Below are 7,866 nucleotides of genomic sequence, written 5' to 3' on the forward strand. Positions count from 1 at the left end.
ACACACACACACACACACCACTGCTCACCTCTTGCTCTTCAGCTGAGGAATGTGTGAAAAAAAGGGGACCTTCAAAGGTAGTTCTGCCTTCCTCAGCCACCCACCTTGGCCCTGAAGTACTGTAAACACAGCTAATGGCGGGGAGCTCCTACCTCAGGCAGCCTCGGAGACGGAGCCCCATGCCTGGCGATGTCCTTAACCTCTCTAGCCACTCGGTAACGTCAGAGACAAATCTAAGCTAGAACTCTACCTCTGACCTCCAGCCTAGGGCTCTCAGAAACCTGTCAATCAACATAGCTGACTGGACAGCCAGGTCCCAGGGGAGATTCCTTCTCTCTTCCTCACTAACGAGTATTCTTGAGACTGAGATGGACTCCACAGGCGGCAGGGTTGGATCCCACCTGTCCCATACACGCCATGCCGCCTCTGAACACTGACGAGCTACCAACTTTTCCTCCACCCTTCTGGGCTAAGACATCCCCACACAGGACCCAGGGAAGGCCCTCCTAGCCAAAATGGCACACGGCTTCCCACAGTATAGACTGGGAAGAAGCCACTGCGCCCTGACGTTGGAAGGGGTTTATTTTTAAAGGAGAAACCATGACAACCAGGCTACCCCTTCCCCAGGGGATCCTAAGACAAGGTTATAATCATCAAAGCCCAGACAGAAACTACAAAGGGAACCAAGTCAGAGATGAGCGCGCCACCCCCCTCCATCCCCAGCTCCCTGTTCCTTGGGATGACCAGTAAGAGGTAGTGGGGTGCCCTGGGCTCCCAGGGGACCACACAGGGGCATCACCTGGCTGCAACATGGAGTTGTGTCGAGATGTTCCCTGCAGTCCTGCTGGAGGTTGGGTCCACGGCCATCTCCTGCTCCGCAGCTTAGGTAGCAGACAACAGCTAGGCCAGCAACAGACTGAAACCCAGAGCGAGCCCACTTCCTGTATAGAGGATGAGGGGCAAGGCCCAATGGGAGGTGGAGAGATAGGGAGTGATGAGGTAGCCTGAAACTCCACACACACCTAGCACTGATAAGATCTCCTCCTACGCCCAGGGGCAGCCACCGAATGTGGTGGCACACACGCTCACACAGTCACTGTGGTACAGGGGACCTAGCTATGCACAGAACCTGAGGGGGCAGGCCCTTCTTTGCCTACTCTTCCTTGCTACATCTCACACATGCCACCCTAACACCATCAACTTCTGCTCACACACGAGCACAAACACACACACACACACACACACACACACACACACACGACGCACATGCGCACACGCACACGCACACACATGTTCACACCCTAACACCAAAGCCACCCACAGACACATCATCCCTCTAGGACCTAGAGTCTAGGTGTCCTCTTTGCTGATCCCCATTCTAGCCATCCTCCAGCCCCCGCTACTTCAGCCTCTGAGACGCCCTTATTTTGATGGCCACTGAGTGCCCTCCTATCACTTTCTTCCTTTCAGAGTCGTAAGTTCTAGTCCTTCCTCTCTGGGTGAGATAGGGTGGCAGGGTTCAGTTCGCAGCTTTTATTTTTAACAATGAAGTCACAAATTCCTCCGTAAATGAATGACTGTTTATTTACATATCGTATCACAGGACCATGGACTGGAGGGGTTCACTGCCCAGGGACTACCCATTTCTGTCTCCCCTTCATCTTGGTCTTAATGCCAGGCTTGGGGAAATATGACAAGCTTCTGCCCTCTTGTGAAAAGAAGGGAGGAGTTGTAAGAATTCTGTTCTCTGGACATAACAGCCATTACCATCTTCATCGGGGCAGCTGTAACTGCCACAAGAGAGCCTCAGGATTGGACCTGATGACATTCATTCCCTCACAAGATGGGGGGGGGGGGAGTAACACAAACCCCTCACCTGAGGTCCAGCTTTAGCTATGTGTAACTGGACTCAGGGGTACTTACACACTAGAGAGGATAGGTTAACCGAAGGAGTAACTCCATCTATGCAACTTTGGAGATGCCATCATCCATGCTAAGCTGTGACTTCCCCAGTGACACAGTTTCTTGGGGGGGGGGTCACCCATACTGATGTAAGCAACCCTTCACTCCATAAATGTGCACAAGAAACTCACTAGCTCACCAAGCTAGACTTTAATGGAGCTGTTTCTTGGTCTGTCATTGGTGCCCTGTCTGGGATATGGGGGAACACACACACAAAATCCCCAGAACTCTGGGGGTGCCGGAGAGTGAAATCAAGAACCCTAAAAAGAGAATTGAGACAATCCAGGAAAGGAGGCATGTGGGCTGCCCTTGCTGGGGGAGAGCCACCCCAGCTGTGTGACCTGGACTCAGTTCACAAAATCTGTAAAATGGGATTGCTATTTTAGTTTCATTGAGGTGACAAAATTCCCAGGCAAAATCAACTTAAAGGGGGAAAGATTTCTTGTGGCCTTTTAAGACCCCTGGGGTCTTAGATCTGCCACAGTGAAATACCATGATGGGAGAGTAGAGCAAAGCTGCTCCCTGACTTGTCAAGCAGGAAATGGGGAAAGGGGAGAAGGCTGAGGACAGGGTACGTGTCCAAGGCATATCCCCAGAGACCTACCTTCTTCAACCACTTCCCACCTCCTATCAGCCCATCAAGCTCATCCCTGGGCCCATGGCATCCTTGCGGCCACATCCTTATCCTATAGCTATATCAGGGCTCCAGACTTCCTGCACAGGAGCTGTTGGGGGGAGGGGGGATCTCATAGACAGACTGGAATAGGGTCTTATCAGTTCCTGCCTGGGCCTGGCGTGAGGACTGACACACAGGAAGGTATCCTATGGAGACTTGGGATAAAAGCCAGTTCTCCTTGATGGGGCGTGAATGTGACCCCTAAATGTTTATGCATTAGAAATCCAAACCCCCTAAATTCTTATATTGATTGTCTGTGAGAGCAGAAACCTCAGAGGCCATTAGGGTGGGGTGAAGGCATGAAGGTGGCTTCCTACAATGGCACTGATGTGGAAGAGAAACAGGAGCCAACATGGCGTTCCTTCCAGCCATGTGACACCTTCAACCTGCGCTGAGGTGGAAGGAAGGCCTTACCCACTGCCTCTGTCAACACTCGGGAAGCTCCACAGCTGTGGGCCCAGCAAGCTTCAACTCTCCGACATACTGAGTCCCAGCCACAGAAAATGGCTAACGACTCTCTCCTGTCCCACCTCCCTCCTCCCCTGGAAGATGCTTCTATAACAGTAGAAGGCAAGAGACATATCCACGGTGACAGGGAGATTGACAGGTCAGGTTTCCTAAGCATAGACTACTACTGGAAGCTTCTTGGGAAGCCATGATGAGCAGCTCTTGGCTTTGCACGCAGACCGGGGACTTAGCCTCTCTTAGCACATGTAAAGTCAAAAGGAATAATTGTCCCCGGGCAGAGTTAGGAGCCACAGGTCCAGTTGTGAATGACCCAGTGCCGTCATAGCTTAGTCTGTGGAGATGACCCTCACCAGACTGGCTGATGTAGTTCAGGCCTTTCCCTCCTCCTCCATCTTCCCCTCGCCCCTTCCTTCAGCCAGCAAGAACCTACTAAGCAGTCAGGCCAGGGGCTGAGAGAAACATGTCTTTACCTTTTACTCAGAGTCTCTGACCCGTGAGACATAGTAGGGGCACACAGAGGCATGAGGGAAAATGTGGACTCAGGCTCCCTACACCCTGCCCGGCCTCCTCCCTAGGCCCGTGCTCCCTACACCCTACTCAGGCTCCTCCCTAGGCTCCGTTCTCAGTCATCCTTGTGGGGAGGTAGAGTCTAGGACCCAGAACAACCAGTGGGGTGGGAGATGAATGGCTTTGTCTACATCCAGGTCCTAAAAACCCCAGTTTTAGTTCATCTGTCTCTGTTTTTCCTCTCTATCTCTCTGCCTTTCTGTCTCTTTCTAGCCCTTTCTCTGTCTGTCTATCCAGCTATCTATCTATCTATCTATCCATCCATCCATCCATCCATCCATCCATCTCCTGCCCCCTCTCCCTTGTTGGGATTCCTGGTCTGTAAGGCAAATAGGCACAAACTTCACCTTCACCCTCGTCTTTGCAACAGTACAGGCCACTGGACATAGCAGGGTCCATAGGCCTAGGTGCCAACTTTCTTCCCACCCCTGGGACCACAAGAACTTCCCACCCAGCAGCCAGAATAGGCAGCCATAATGCTCTTGCTTCAGCCCCAACCAGGCCATTTCACCCTCTTGTTCCCAGGGTGGGTGTTTCTAGAATATTCATCCCACGGCCCGAGCTTGGATGCTTATTCTGATCGCCTACAGAAGCCACCAGGCTTTCAGAGCTCAAGGAACCTCTCACCCCAGATTCCTCCAGCCTAGGGACTATCACTGGTTATCAGCTGGGCATCATTTCATGTGCAGGACCTGCCTGGCTTATTGTGTCACAGGCCGGACTCGATCTAGCATTCATGGAGCATGCTAGCAGAAGATCGGTAGAGTCCCCCTTAGAGCCCTGGCCTGTGGCGCTGAGAAACCAGCATTTCTCCCAGGGTGTTGTGAGGAAGAATCTCATAGAAGCTTCCCAAATGTCAGAGGCCTGTCACCCAGTCACCCCAGATCTTACTGGGGATTGCTGTGTTTGGATAACCCCCATCCCCCACTTACGAGGCTATCTTTCCTTGCAGCATCCGTGTCGTGGTCCCCACAGTTGCTGCTCCTGGGCCCTTTATATTCCTCTCTCCTGCATCTTCATGGGGTTCCACTGTGAACAACATTCCCCGCATCCTCCTCTTTCACAGACACAGTTCTCAGAGTATTATCCACTACGCAGCCAGGCCCCACGCGAGGACTCTGTTTTCACAGGGGCTGTGAGATGTCTGCATTGGGGTTTCCTGGACCCAGTGTCCCTTCTTAGCTGTGACCTTCCCCCTTGTCTACCACATCATTGCCCCTGTTGGAGACTAAGCCATACTGTACCCTCTCAGCTTCCTGTCTCCTCTGCACCCTGAGATCTAGGCTTGTAGCTCTGTACTGGATGGCTTTGTGTTAACTCGACAGGATCTAAAGTCAACTGAGAGGAGGGGATCTCCACTGAGAAAATGCTTCTGTCAGATCAGGCCGTAGACAGCCAGTAGAACATCTTCATAGTTAGTGATTGACAGGGAAGGGTCCAGACCATTGTGGGAGGTGCCATCCCTGAGCTGGTGGTCCTGGGCTCTATAAGAAAGCAAGCTGAGCAAGCCACGAGGAGCCAGCCAGTGAGCAGCATCCCTCCATGGCCTCTGCATCAGCTTTTGTAGCCAGGCTCCTGCCCTGATTTCCTTCAGTGATGACCAGAAATGAATGGGAGAGAGTAAGCTGAATAAACCCTTTCCTCCTCAACCTGATTTTCGGTCATGGTATTTTGTCACAGGAATAGAAACCCCTGACTAAGACAGTGTACTGGCTAATTTTGTGTCAACTTGACACAGGCTAGAGTTATCACAGAGAAAGGAGCTTTAGTTGGGGAAATGCCTCCATGAGATCCAGCTGTAAGGCATTTTCTCAATTAGTGATCAAGGAGGGCCCCTTGTGGGTGGTGCCATCTCTGGGCTGGTAGTCTTGGGTTCTATAAGAGAGCAGGCTGAGCAAGCCAGTGGAAGCAAGCCAGTAAAGAACATCCCTCCATGGCTTCTGCATCAGCTCCTGCTTGAGTTCCAGTCCTGCATCCTTTGGTGATCAAAAGCAGTATGGAAATGTAAGCCAAATAAACCCTTTCCTCCCCAATTTGCTTCTTGGTCATGATGTTTGTGCAGGAATAGAAACCCTGACTAAGACAGACAGGCTGCAAGACTCCTCCTCACTCAAGCTTCTGAGAACCACCAGGGTCCATGCTGCAGTCCCCAGATTTCAGTACCAGCCCCTCCCACAAGCTCCTATCCCCCTGCATCAGAGGGGCACCCGCTCCTCCATCTCACCGTCACTGACCTGTTCCAGCCCAAACCCCACAAGCTGCCTCCCACCCCTTTCTACCAGCAGCAATGTCCCAGCTCAGCTCCAACAGGAAAGGAGAAAAGGGCCGCTTAGGATGAGAGAGGATTTATTTCTCTCACAAATGTAAGAAGAGGTCCAGAGGTGGCGGTCCAGGTGGGCAGGTGGCTTTATAAGGTCAGAATCCAAAGCCGACTGTCTTCCTCCCCAGGCATCCTCAACAACCACTCTGCTGCCTCCTCACAGACCAAACGAGCTTTTTGGGTACCACCCATCACATCCTCATCCCTCTGACTAGAAAGCAGAGAAAGAAGCAAAGGGGGGTGTGTCTCTAGCTGTTTAGGACCCCTCCCTAAAGTCGCTGGGCTTTTTCTTTTTCTTTTTTTCTTTTGGTATGTGCACATGTGTGGTATATGCATGGGTGCGCACGTGTGATGGAGGTATACCGTGCAAGTATGCAGAAGCCCGAGAAAGATGCCAGGTTCCCTACTCCATCACTCTGATTTGTTCCCTTGATACAGGGTCTCTCGGTGAACCTGGAGGTAAGTCAGCACACAGAAAGTGATATCCATACTGGGGATTACAATAGTGTGTGGGAGCACTTCCAACCTTTATATAGTTTGGGGGAATTAGAACTCAGCCCTTTCTATGTGTGCAGTAAGTGATCTTGTTCGTTCAGCCACCTCCCCAGCCCCTCTTTCTTACTTCTACAGAAGAGCCACACTGAACCTGGAGCTCTCGAGTTTACTAGACCAGCTAACAGTGAGCCCCTGGGATCCTCCTGTCTTTGCCAGATCTGGAATCTAACTCAGGACCTCAGGCTTGCACAGCAAGCACGCTACCCAGTCTGCCCTTGTTACTTTAGCCTTGCATTGGCCATCGCCGAGTCACATAACAGTCCAGAAGCAACTGAGAAAGTTCATAGCTATAGACAGAGGGCACCATTCCATTCCCACCTCTGCCACAGTCCATCCTCCACCAACCATTGAAAAGATCCCAGCATCTGCTGAGCCACCCTCCCCGCTGGCCTCACCACCACCACCCCCGCCCTTCCCCCAGGTTCGGCCTGGATGGCATCACTCACCCAGGTGACACTATGCATGATCCACCTAGAGACTACTCCCTCACTAATGCGAAGACCTGCCTTCTGCTATCCAACCAGGGAACTGAAGAAAAGACCCCACCCCCACCCCCATGGTATCAGCCTCACTGATGGCCCAGATTCTAGTCTTCTCATTGGCCAAGAGCCTAGCGCATATCTGACTCCAAGTCTCATCCCTACAGCACTGAAAGCCTCCCCTCCCCCTCCCAACTGATAAAGGGCACAGGGTAGGAAAGAACCGCAGAGGGACCTCAGCTGAGATAAGGATAAGGAACAATATCTTGGGGTTTTACTGCTGTGAAGAGACACCATGACCAAGGCAACTCTTACACAAACAAAATTTAATTGGGGCTGGCTTACAGGTTCAGAGGTTCAGTCCATTGTCATCAAGGCGGGAGCATGGCAGCATCCAGGCATGGTGCAGAAGGAGCTGAGAGTTCTACGACTTCATCCAAAGACTGCTAGCGAGAAGACTGGCTCTGACATGGTAAGGAGGAGAGTCTCATTGCCCACCACCACAGTGACACACTTCCTCCACAAGGTCACACCTTCTAATAGCGCCACTCCCTGGGCCAAGCATATTCAAACCACCACAGTCTTGCAGCTAGTTACGGGGGGGGGGGGGGGAAGTGTAATTTCCTCCGGACAACGCCTTGCTACTCTTACTCAGTCCCGCATACGGGGGGGGGGGGAGGTACCAACATTTCCTCTTCCTAGGAACACTCTACCCACCGATGCCAAAGCCAGACAGTGCCATCTTCTATGCCCCACTTCCAGGCTACGCCCCCTCATAGTCCTCAACTCCTCCCTGGGCTCCTGATCTACAGATGTGCATTCTCCCAGGATGCATCGGA

At 52.1% G+C, this 7,866-nt stretch overlaps 1 protein-coding gene across 1 annotated transcript in view; it reads right to left on the reverse strand.

Moving 5' to 3' along the window:
• Positions 1-912, reverse strand: part of Il2rb (interleukin 2 receptor subunit beta) — a 15,143-nt gene extending 14,231 nt beyond the window's left edge. Inside the window, exon 1 of the mRNA XM_021217107.1 lies at positions 800-912. The gene's annotated coding sequence lies outside the window, so the exon portion shown is untranslated. The remainder of the gene's footprint in view (positions 1-799) is intronic.
• Between the last annotated feature and the right edge of the window lie 6,954 nt (positions 913-7,866).

The sequence above is a fragment of the Mus pahari genome, chromosome 17, assembly GCF_900095145.1.
Source record: "Mus pahari chromosome 17, PAHARI_EIJ_v1.1, whole genome shotgun sequence".
NCBI lineage: Eukaryota > Metazoa > Chordata > Mammalia > Rodentia > Muridae > Mus > Mus pahari.